Below are 13577 nucleotides of genomic sequence, written 5' to 3' on the forward strand. Positions count from 1 at the left end.
CACTTGTATCTAGCATACTAATGTGATAAAATCTAGGATTTTTTATAACCTTTTGGGCTAAGGCCTCTCCTTTAGAAGATAATTTTTTGAGCTTCTTTTATCACGCTGCTCCAATGGAAGTCGGTAGAAACACATGTGGCAGATTTTTATCACATGCCGATCTTCACGACGTTTTTTCTTAGGCTATCTCGGTTCACCTTTTCCTAATTTTTGAAACGTAAATATTACATGTAATTGGGATTACAAATTAAGAGAACAATGAAGAGACATGTATACTGGTCTCTTCGATGACTGCCAAATACCAACAAATTCCTCGTTTAAAAGTTATAAAAAAACTCAAAGTATACAGTGTCAAAGCGTGTTTTTTTTAACTATAATTATATTTTATTTTACTTTTTTTTGCGGTCTCAATACTTCAACGACTTTTATACACGACGACATTGACTATTGTCAGTTATCCTCTTAGCACAATCTTAATACTAATTGCCTCGTCTGTCTGAGTGCTAACTATAAGACTGTAGAAGCCAGGACGGGTTGAACGTAACCAGTAATACACTTTCGTATCTTGACCAGCACGTGAAGCCATTGGTCCTCTTAATCTGTCGAGTTGCGTCGAATTCCGGTTTGAACAGACTTTAAAAGTGAATAGGTATTTATTACGAGACGAAGTATATTAAATTGAACATTTTTTTTGTTTGTGAACATATATTGCTTACAAGAGCATTAGCGTTAAAATGAGTAAGGGAAAATAAACATGTTCTTAAAACATATATAAGAGGAAAATAACCGACTTGGCAAACAGCTCGGTTCATTCTACACTGAGCCATTTATTAGCTGTCATAAATTGCTTCAGTGGGTTTACTCAGTTTCAATTAACGGACAGACTACTGAGGCGATGTGGACGCGAATGCAATTTCTTTACGTATATCGATGTATCGGTATTATTAAATTTTTAATTCAATATAATTGCAATGCTGTATGAACTAGCTAGAGTTGTTAATCTTTAAATAAAATTAAATTAGAACGATAAAAATATTACTAAGTTATGCTGGTTTATTATGGCAAAGATAACGCCCGTGCGTATATTAGTTAGGCCGAGCGCAGATTGTTTTTTGCTATTAATTCATTACAAACATGGTATAGTATAAAACGAAAACTATCTTATATAAAATATTTTTGAAAACAGAACAGTCACAAGCTATGAATTAATGTTACGATTGTTTATTGAACTAAGAACTTTTCTTTGACTTTGAAAATATATACTTACAGTAAATGCTTATTTTAAATTGCCAGATGGTGTAGAAATCAATAATAAATAAATTACCATCATCATACGCGACGCTAGATTGTCTGGTCGGTGATTGACAAACGATCATAACCTCATCCTAACATAATATTATAGCACAAACATAAACATACTAAAATTACATATATCTTTTAATAATATGACAAAATGCGCTTAACAGTATATTGTGACTTATAGTACGGAAGGTGGCGTTTCAATTTTGCTAATGATTTACTAATATTTCTTTTTGTGCAATTTATTATTTAATTCCTAAATATTATGCGTGCAAAGTTTAGGCCTTACGGAAATTAGTGTTGGATTTTTTTTGCAATTTTTAAATTACTAATAAGCAGACCCACCACTACTGGAGCGAGAAACACTTTCATTTGAACTTATAACCCGAAATAAAGTACTTGACAGTGTAATCAAACAGCAACAAATAAATTAGTATGTAGCTTTCAACGCTGCCTCCTGGGCTTTTCTATTACATACTGTAAAATTGACTGGCTGTCAAAGGCTGTCAGATAAGGCCAATAATTGAAGAACAGCCGATTCTTTGCTTGTGTTCTTGTAATTTTATTATAAATATTTTTATATCTATTTATTTTTTATTTTAATATATATTTAGTTAGTGGCACTCATCAAATATTCTAATGCCAAACAGCAATAACTAAGTATTGTTGTGTTCCGGTTTGAAGAGTGAGTGAGCCAGTATAACTAAAGGCATGAGGGATATAACAACTCAGTTCCGAAGGTTGGCGGCGAGTTAATGATGTAAAAAATGGGTAATATTTCTCACAATGCCAATATCAATGACTGATGGTGACGGCTAACCATGAGATACTACTACCCATTCGCACTTTTACACAACTATTTTATATACAAATAAAAAAAAATATTATAAACCTAATATTATAAAAGCGTTTTCTAGTTTGGACGTTCTTCCACCAGGAACTAGTTTTCCAGTACATCACTTCTTTATATTTCACGGTAGTATCTGCGGTTATTTTTAACATCTTAAAATCGTTTAGGACTGAAATAAAGATCGGTGTACGTTGTTGTTTTAGTAAATTAAGTAAGTACCTATATAATAATGTAATTTAATGAAATTATTACACTCAAAACAATTGTGAATACTAAACATTCTGATATATATTTTAAGTCTGCAAAATATTTTCCTTGAATCGTTTTATTTAAAGAAATAACATTTTTCTCGAAAATACTCGGGAAGGAAATTGCAACACCAAGTTTAAATACCTGCGAGACAAGCGTGCGATTGTTTTGGGATTACTTTTATGAAATGGCAAATCGTAATCGGCACAGCTGTATTATTAGATCTCTTCTCATAAGATGAATCTCTTATTTGCAAAGCTATAAAGATTTAGAGAAATGTATGGTAAATAAACTTTGAGCTTTCGATTGTATAGTTATTGTCTAGTAACGTTTTTGTATTACATTATAAGTGTTTATTATTATAAAGCTGTATGCACGCGTTCTAACCACTTGGCCAAGATGGTCCAGTGGTTAGAACGCGTGCATCTTAGCCGATGATTGCGGGTTCAAACCCAGGCAAGCACCACTGAGTTTTCATGTGCTTAATTTGTGTTTATAATTAATCATGAGGAAACCTGAAACCGCTAATTTCAACGAAATTCTGCCACATGTGTATTCCACTAACCAGCATTGGAGCAGTATGGTGGAATATGCTCCATACCTTCTCCTCAGAGGGAGAGGAGAACTTAGCCCAGCAGTGGGAAATTTACAGGCTGTTAATGTTAATGTAATGTAATTATAAAGCTGTCCGGATGAGTAACACCCGCTCATCAATGATTCTACAACGGTCCGGTTTAAAAGTAAGTGAGCCAGCTTAATCAAAGTGTTTACGCGCAGTGTTATCGGGGGATCAATTAATGAAGTGCTTTCCACCGTTCATGTGACTTTTATAAATTTGATCGACTTTATAAAATCTTTTCTACATTATACAAATAACTAGCCTGTGCGATTCAGAAAAGTGGAAAATTTATTTAGCGCCATCTATCGGGTAACGGAATGTAACAATTTAAACACACGTCATAACGTTTTAGATCATTTTTGCCGGTGCATTGCGTTTTAAGATGTGGCTTTACCATATGAGGACACAGGATTTTATAAATTATAAACGAAAAAATATTTTCAGTTCAGTTGTTTATATACAGGTAACTTTGTATAATAATAAAGCTTTAATATATTTTATAGGAATTACCTAAGGAATCAAAATAAAATAACATAATACATAAACCCCAATAATGTTTGTTGGTAATCCAATTCAAAATATATAAAATAAAATGAAAAATATTTTTTATAAAATGAAGTGATAAAATAGCTTATGCTTTGTTAAATATAAAATAATAATTAATCTTATAGTGTGAAAAGTTAATCTCGTAAATGTTTTATATTCAACATCGAATAAAATTAAATTACTCAAATCATACAAAATAAAATATAATTACACTCGACAGAACAACGTTAAATTATTAGAACCGATACTATAACATAACATACCAATGAAATGAAATAACCTATTACTTAGTAAAATGTATACACTCAGAGGTTGGGCAAAACTAAATCAATTTGCGAGCGACGGAGCTACCGTGCACTAATTGATTTACTTTGCAACAAGATAGGTAGCTCAATTAAAAACCGTTACCGTTAATTGACAATAACGAAGGCTAATACTAAACCATTTTGATCACACGTATCGGAAAATCTATTATCGTTTAGCTCGATTATTATTATTAATTTTAGTTAAATGAAGTTCATTCGTTGTTGTTCTGATTTGAATTTACCGTTACAATATTTATTCATTAAAGAAGAATTACACTTCCTTATTGAAGGCTAAACGTATACCAACGAATCGGATAGTATTAAATGAGATGAACCGGTGAAATAGACTATGCGGGTTTTTTAAATTGATATTTTTACAAGTTTACTATTAAATAAATATAATTTAGTTAATGTAACAATACAAGAAGTAAAATATTGTATTTTCTTATTATTTTATGCTAATTATTTCGAAACAGCCTTTCTTCAAAAAGGATTTTAAATTTAGTTGCCAAAGTCAACTTTGATCGAAAATTTTGGAACAAAGCGATCACACCGAACGCAAACTTTCGAAGAGTTTCTGGCAAAACTAATCACCTGGTGTATGACGAGTTTCTCAGAGGCCCGGCTTGTCTTTGCGGCGGAAATGAGAAACGAATTGTGGCGAAATCGAGCCGAGTTGAGGTGTATTGAACTAAAGAAACATCTTGCAATATTATTATCTTTGGTAACTATTTTTAAATCAAACTTACTTTGATCTCATAATTCATACTTTAAGCTTGATTTTATACTAAAATAATACTGATTTTTCATAAGAAGTATTTAAATTAATTATGAAAAGTACAGCAGTGCAAACTGCAAAGGCTATGTGGTGAAAGAGTTAAAAACTTAGCAAACTTCACGTCAATATTTGATGCGAAACCACGAAGTTTCTCTATGGCAAGAAAGGCCCTTTGAGAGTAAACCTTACAGAGTTTTGTTATGGCTAGTTTCAGCAAGCTGCTAAGGGGCTATTTAAATGTTTACTAAATTATGTTTATTTAGTGACACTTGTTTCCAAGGAAAATCATACATATTAAGAGCTACCGCACATTTGATAAAGCGCATGCTTGCGCAGGTTTTGCACGTGTCAGATTAAGTAAGAAATAAATAAATAATTAGACAATTACAAAAAGGCTTACACTATGTATTGTATGTTTTAATTAATTCTGTAATAATAATAATTTAATCTTAGTTATTTTTGAATTGTGTTGATAACATTGATATTAAATAAGAGGGTACTTTGACTTTTCTGTTCAATATTGTGAGTCACGTGATTTGTAGAAAGGCTTATATAAGTGATGGAAGCTCGGTACAGAACACTTTTGACTTTACGTTTACTTTTCACTTTGATCCTGGACCAGCAAGCTGCTGCTAACATTTAAGGTACGATATAATTTTGTGATATAATATAATTGTTATTGCTTGTTAAATTATTGATGAATATATGAATTGTGTTTTTGCAATTATCAATATACAAAGTTAGTATAATTGTATTTAACTAAAATGACTGTATTTTTGCATATTGAAAAAGAGTAACTACTGAGTTTCTTGCCGGTTCTTCTCGGTAGAATCTACATTCTGAACCGGTGGTAGTTTTACTTTAAATAGTTTGTTAAATGACGATTCAAAAGTGCTTGTAAAAGCCTACTCGAATAAAGTATATTTTGATTAAGGTAATTGGTTTTATTGCAATTATTAATTGATACAATATTACGTTTACTACAGCTATTATAATGGCTAAATAAATATCTGTGTTTCATATATAATCTTTTATTGTCTTAAAACCTTAAAATATAATAAAATAATAAAGAAATATAAGTTATTCTTAAAATATCCTGACATAATGTATTAAGTCTCTATATAAAAAATCTAACACACGCGGCTTATCCTTGGCGAATCCTCGTGAACACGGTCGAGCAAACGTTCGTATTCACGAGAAAGAGCGTAAATATGTGTTATTAATAATTTATCATTATTAATTTATCTATAAATTGTTGAATCGCACAAAATCAAGCTTTACATATCCGTTGTCTTTGGGAAGACTTTTTCAAATATAACGATAGAAATACTTATTAATACAATCAGTATCGTACCAAGATGTAATACATATTATACATATGCATGTATAAGTCGGCTTGAGTAATATATCCTCTTTTATTAAGACTTTTAATTTAATATAAAAAAATATTAAATAAGATTTGGTACTAAAGCTGCAATTATTCACAAAAAAAATACCAACAAAAAATTATATAATTTATTCTGAATAGTTTTAGGTCAATATTTCTTATACATTGATTAAAATAAAGCACAATTTCACATTTCTTTTAGAATTATCCTTCTGTCTTTTAAATAAAAATATAGACAACTTGTCGCCCACGGCTCAACTCGCGTCTCAGAGGTTGGTTTAGGTGTTAGGTTTCTTGTTTCGTACAAAATTTCATTGAATTCGGTACAGTGTTTGGCCTTGAAAAAGCAACAGACAGACAGATTTACTTTCGCCTTAAAATATTAGTACAGATATACGTGCTATCAAGAATTATTTTTTTATATTACTAAGATAATATTAAAATGAAATTATTGTAATTTTGGTACGTACTTAACTTTATAAAAAACAATATGATTACGTAACAATCATAACATACTTTTTATTGAATAAAAAAATTAAACATATTAATGCCATACCATACCACAATTACATATTAAACGAAACCTTATAATTTGTTTCCATTGAAATTTCTAAGAATTCTCGTAGGATTTTAAAACCATTATTATATATACTTTCTTACTGATGTTATACTGATGTTATACTTTGGTATTTATATAGCGGTGGGCTACGAGAGATGTAGATAAAACATTATGGACCGAGGTCGTCGGTAAATTGATGACCTATGATTCAGTCGAGAGCTGGCTCGAATTTTTATTGAATTTGAGCTTTCTGGCATGAGCTCAAACACTACGTTAGTAATATTAAATTATGGTTGCGCCAATTACAGCCGTTTTTGTACCACACAATGGCCAATAGCCAATTCATTTACTCATAAATGGAATTTAAGTTATAATAAGCGTAACCTAACGACACGCGTGTATAAAGTCTGATTACTATCATTAAACTATTTGTCGTTCAGTATTTTGTTGCTTATTGGAAATAGTCATTGGAATTAAATTACGGGACTGATTATAATGTCGGTGCTCGTGTTACGCATTATTTACGTAAACGCACGTATACGTTTTCATTTGCTATAGAAATGAACCATCGTTCATATACGTTTATTTAACTATTAAATTGAAGGACCGTTAGTTAATGTTAAATCTATAATATGATACGAACACGGAGCATTAAAATTACAACAAAACGCATACAATTTCGAAAGTTAATAAATTAAGTTAGGTTAGAATGTTTTTAATTTATTTAACATGTGCCGGTCGTAATATTTCGATTGTTTCAAACTAACGGTCGTTATAATTATCCATTAACAAATATATTCTTAATTTTTATTTTATATGGATTTAATTACGTACATTTAAATGTTACAATAACTGTGAAATTACCTCTTGGATTGTCTTCCATGCCTTCATTTAAAGGCATTAATAGCCCAATGTTGAGAAAACTTTTTTTTTTAATGAGAGGACGAGTATAACGTATAAAAAAACCCTCAGATTTTTTAATTTTATTATTATTATTCGGCTGAATTCTATTAATACATAATTGTTATGATACGTTTTCTATTCCGATCGAACTTTGACTATTTATAAAAAATAAACTTCAGCTTAATCGTGGCTGAGTGACAATTCGACTTTATATATCGATTATGATACGATCAAAATTCGATTGAACCTCAACTGAGTCGTTTTGTTAGTAGAATCGAAAAACGGCGGAACGGCAACGATAGCTTTTCGTTTTGATTGCGATAAAGTGTCAATTTGTTTGGAGAATTGGCGCCCCGTACAAAGTACATTTCATAAAAATATCCAATGTTCGATTAACATATTTTTACAATGTAAAAAACTTAGATGCAATAGATAAGTTTATCGATAATTATAAAATAGTTTAAAAACAGAAATGACAAATTCATAATTAAATTATGAAACATAATATTCAATGTAGGTATATAAAAAATATAAATTTAGTACTATCATTATAAATAATTTAATATAACAGTTGAATTTGATATGATATATTTTAAACATAACACAATCTAAGAAGAAATTTTGATGCTTAGTACTTACAACACCCCTATTTAGAAATAAATAAACGAATAATATTCTTGAAAATTTTATCATATGGAGTCTCTTGTCAAGATTTGACCACATTATCTAATCTAAGCTTAAGATCTATGGTATATTTCCTGTCATTCCGGACATCCCAAGATCAATCTTCAAAATATTTTATGTATTATTATGTTATATAAGATTACTAACAGTGCCATACGGCTTCACCAACTTTACACTGTAACGTGTAAAAAGGCTCCGCTAACATCGTAGTTTGATTTTGGGTTCAATGACCTTTATTTTCAGATCAGCTACTAAAATTCCGCGTTCACACAATATACTGGTCAACATTACATAATAGCATTGATTGATTTATTTGGATACGAAATGGTAAATAAATTACATATTTTGAAAATGTATTCGTGGAATGTAATACGCCATGGTAAATCTTTATATAAAAAGTTTTATTTTATGTAACACTGTCTTAAGAATAATTTCCGTCAGATATTTTTTCAAGGAACCAATAGAGTTGATAAGACAAGAACAATTTATCAGGAGACTACTTGGATGGTGGGCTTTACTTGTTTATCTTGTTGAATTGCCTTTTGTTTGTCGTGAAGTGAAACTCAATTGATTTTGAATCGAGTGATTTCCTGATTTTCTATAATAAGATTTGGTTGCACGAAATTAACAATTACATTGTAACTTCTAGCATTTGAATCATCAGAATTGTTGCAATCGAACTCAACTGCAATAATTGTCTTAATTATTATATGAAAGTCGAAGCCTTATAAAAACAATAAACTATTCGCAGCAACAGTAATCGCCTAGTAATAAAATAAATAAATATTAATTTAATTTTGACTAAAGAAAAGTATTGTCTATCTAAAGATCAAGATGACTATATTGAAACACTTACAAACGATTCCTTAACTGAATCTGATATAAAAAGGGTTTAAATAAATACCTTAAAGTACTCAGCACGGAAAATATCGAAATATAAAAACATATGAAATAAGTTAATCAACTCTTAATTTTCTAGTGTTCATCTACAATAAACAATATATATTGCGACGCTTGTTTATCAATATAATTATATTAATTTTAAACAAGACTATTTATTATATATACGCAGAGAATTATGGTAAGCCTCCTCTCACATAGTTCGTAGTGAATAATCTCCTACAAGCAAATACTTAGCCGCGTTGCCTGAAGCGGTTTCTCTCTGTACTGCAACCACTGGAATGACATGAACCGAATTTCGAATATGTCAGCTAAGCACAAACTATGAATATAATGCGGCTGAAGAAAATAATATCAAGATGCCTACGTCTATGTTGATGTTACTGTCTTTACTACCGTCGTCGTACGAGGCGTACGAGTCGTATCGAATAATTCCTTATATAATTTGCAGAGGCTTGCGCACGCCGTGCATTACCTAGTTAATAATATTATTAGTCTGGCGTCTACGTTTACATAGAATATCTAATAATAATAATACACTTGTAAATAATTGTAAAATATTCTTATCATACTAATATGAGAGAAACTAATCGGTTTGGTTTATGCTCTTTTTTCTTCTAAGTCACTAATATAAGCAAATATGTTTACTAACTACATTGTCTCACTTATTTTAAAATATTTTAATAACAATACGAATATCCACACTATTCATAATATAATACCAAATGTACAATGGTTATTTAAATTTAATTGCAATTGGAAACTGGGTATCCAAGTGGGTGTTTATGTATGCCCTCTGGGTAGGTCCTACTTGCACATGTGTATTGTTGTGTTCCGGCTTAAAGGGTGAGTGAACAAGTGTAACTACAGACACAACGGACATAACAACTTAGTTCCCAAGATTGGTGGCGCATTGGCGTTTTAAGGAAAGGTTAAAATATCTTAATTCGGTTTAACAGTATGAAACGACACAGACAAAACAGTTAAAGATATATCATGATCTCTAATTAATGTGTTCATTTAAACAAAATATATTAATCGGTTATATTATTTAGTAACATCGGTTTTAAATCACTACAAAATCGAGCTTGATCACTTTGGAATTGCTTTGGCTCACCACCCACCGGGTTTGTAAAGTCCTAAGTATTGATTGTATACGCTAGACTAAACAAACTTAGCCGATTCTTCTAACACCCATATATTGAGATGAAGGTTCTCTCGCTTTTCTAAGACCTGTGTAGCAATGTCTATAATATGTATAATATGTATGTATATAATATTTTTCATACAAAGTAAAAAATAAGCTTAACTTTAAAATTAAATCAATGAGTGCCTGCCATTAATATTTCAGGATCATGTAGAGATTCTAACGATACCCTATACATCTAAATCTGTTCGGCATTTAAAAGTTCTGGTAGAATAAATTAACTGTACAGACAAACATACATAAATCCTGATGACAAAAACATTATGTTCCTTTTCTGGGCAGTCGTGCATAAACCTTTTGTGACTTGAAATATTAATAAACGATCATTTGCACTGTTTAGAAACAATCTAGTTGATAAAATTTACATAAAACCATCGAAAAATTTTGAAGATTTTTTTTCAGACTCCTCCTTCAAAACTTTTGTTATGAGAGTAATTAATTCAGAAGAATGCAAATTTTTCTTTTAATCGCTTTTTATCGCCGCAACTTTTATCTACTTTGTTTGAATTACTTTGGCTTGAACAGTTCGCGGCACTTTACACGAAGATTCTTATAACAAATTATATTTTATATAAAGTATTATTAAACATAAATTTGAGTTTTTTTTTTTTTTTTTAACATTAGCAGCCTGTAAATTTCCCACTGCTGGGCTAAGGCCTCCTCTCCCGTTGAGGAGAAGGTATGGAGCATATTCCACCACGCTGCTCCAATGCGGGTTGGTGGAATACACATGTGGCAGAATTTCGTTGAAATTAGACACATGCAGGTTTCCTCACGATGTTTTCCTTCACCGCCGAGCACGAGATGAATTATAAACACAAATTAAGCACATGAAATTTCAGTGGTGCCTGCCTGGGTTTGAACTCGAAATCATCGGTTAAGATGCACGAGTTCTAACCACTGGGTCATCTCGGCTTTAATTTGAGTAAATCAAATGAATTACTTTTATCTTATACTAAGTTAAGTAAAATTTTCGATTTATGTATATAATTTATATATATTTAATATATCAACTAAAGTGTGTTTATGATGTCATATGACGTACAAAGCAGCTGAAATCTAGCTTTGAAGTGGAAGCGGCTGATTCCAATACACCTTCAAATTGATCCATTAAAAGTTTTCGAACTGCCTTTAGCGCAAATTGTTGTTCTTGACTATCGTATATTGAACGGTAACAAGAATTAAGTATTATATTCAATCATATCAGAAGATATAAGGATAATATCATCTCGAAAATGCTCCAGTGCTGGGCAAGGCCTTTTATATCCAATTAGACATAAGGTTTAGAGCTTATTCCACCATTCTACTGTACTTAAAATTGGGGTATTTATAGGTGGAAGATTTTCATGAGACTAACTTAGACTTCCTTACGAAGCCCTCTATCACCCGCGAGGTGTAGACAATTTCACGAGATGAGTCACTAAAACAAATTAAGCAGGTAAAAACTCAATGGATTTTACCGGATTTGAAGCCTTTTTATTCGGTTCAGATAAAATTTTAACAAATAATTCACTGTGCTAACCAAATCTATGGTATATTGAATTATATTAATAGTTCCCAGTTTACAAATTAAACATTTGTGAATCAAAATAATGTAATTTTTTATATAATTAGAAATGGGAATCATTAAATAAGATTACTAAAATTGAATGTTATCATACATTTTCTTAAAATTAATACATAGTAGTATAATTAATATTATTAATTATTTTCTAAGCATATATAACTAAACTAAGAATAGCCCAACGGAAGTGGCTGTGGGCGGGGCACTAGGGCTGATCGAAAGTTCTCGAGTGACGACCACCAAACGGAAAACGAAGCGTGGGCAGGCTTCCTACAAGGCGGACGATCTGGTGATAGTCGCGGGAATCTACTGGATGCGAGTCGCGCAAGACCGGCTTTAGTGGAAATCTTTGGGGAGACCTTTGTCCAGCAGTGGACGTCTTCCGGTTGAGGTGATGATGATGATATATAACTACTTTGCTAATCCAATTTGTATTTTATCGTGTTTTTTTTATGGCATTTGTTGGCAGACGAGCATATGGGCAACCTGATGGTAAGTGGTCACCACCGCCCATAGACAAAGGCGCTGTAAGAAATATTAACCATTCCTTACATCACATATGCGCCACCAACCTTGGGAACTAAGATGTTATGTCCCTTATGCCTGTGATTACACTGGCTCACTCACCCTTCTAGCCGGAACACAACAATACAGTGTACTGTTATTTGGCGGTAGAATATCTGATGAGTGGGTGGTACCTACCCAGACGGGCTTGCACAAATCCCTACCACCAAGTAATATGTTTGCCGTATAATATAATAAAACGGACTGTGAAAGACTACAGTCAAGCAAAAGGAAAGGAAAACAAAAAGTATGGAACACGAACAACAAATGATTGTACTTTTTATTTAACATTAATTTTATTTTAACATTAGACTTAATGAACCACTCTATTCCATTATCATCTTAAAAAGGAAAGGATTTAAAGTGGCAAATAAAAATAATCCTTTTCAACTGTTTCTTTAAAAATGTTACAGAAAGTCTTAATATATTTGTAAAATTATTTAGCATCGTTGGACAATGATTTTTGTTGCAACTTATTATGTACTAGGCAATAAAATCAATTTAATTAATCAAATTAGACAACAAATATAAAATTTCGACAGATATAGATATTATATCATTTTTTGTTTTTATTTTTTTTTGTTGTAGTCTGTGCTAAGACCAAAATGTTAACAGCTTTGTTTTACTTATCAATGTATTAAAAAAACTGCCGTGGTTTTACTGTAGCTTAGCTATTTCTGTACGAATTCACTTCGTAAATCACTCGTGTAATATTGAAAACTTAGGGTGATAAACTATTTTGGCATATGTAATGTGTATGTACGCTTTCAATTTTATAATCATTATAGTAAATGTATCACGATCGTGTATATGTCTTGCAGTAGCTATTCTGGTGTCTAAATTGACAAAAACATCAAACAGTTTTGCATTAATTTTAATACTATTAGTACCACCATATAATCTAATAAGTTAAGCCAGCATATTACTGAAGTTTATTTTTGGCAAGCATATGCAGTTCTTAGTTAAATAAAAACATAAAACAACGTTGCAATATGTAATCTAGAATAGTAAATAACATTGAAAATTTAACTGTACATTTTACGTAAAATAATGGCCTAGTCTATCTTAGTCCATATATATAATCATAATTGTAATGTACGTAGGATAAATCATAAAGTAAAATCAAAATCGAAATATACGAATGGAATGTTGATTGTACTGAT

At 31.1% G+C, this 13577-nt stretch overlaps 1 protein-coding gene across 1 annotated transcript in view; it reads right to left on the bottom strand.

The window, feature by feature from the left end:
- Positions 1–3483: 3483 nt before the first annotated feature.
- LOC135193547 (uncharacterized) overlaps positions 3484–13577 on the bottom strand; it is a 159871-nt gene continuing 149777 nt past the window's right edge. The window contains exon 3 of the mRNA XM_064216491.1: positions 3484–3502. The gene's annotated coding sequence lies outside the window, so the exon portion shown is untranslated. The remainder of the gene's footprint in view (positions 3503–13577) is intronic.

The sequence above is a fragment of the Vanessa tameamea genome, chromosome 12, assembly GCF_037043105.1.
Source record: "Vanessa tameamea isolate UH-Manoa-2023 chromosome 12, ilVanTame1 primary haplotype, whole genome shotgun sequence".
NCBI classification, from domain to species: Eukaryota; Metazoa; Arthropoda; class Insecta; order Lepidoptera; family Nymphalidae; genus Vanessa; species Vanessa tameamea.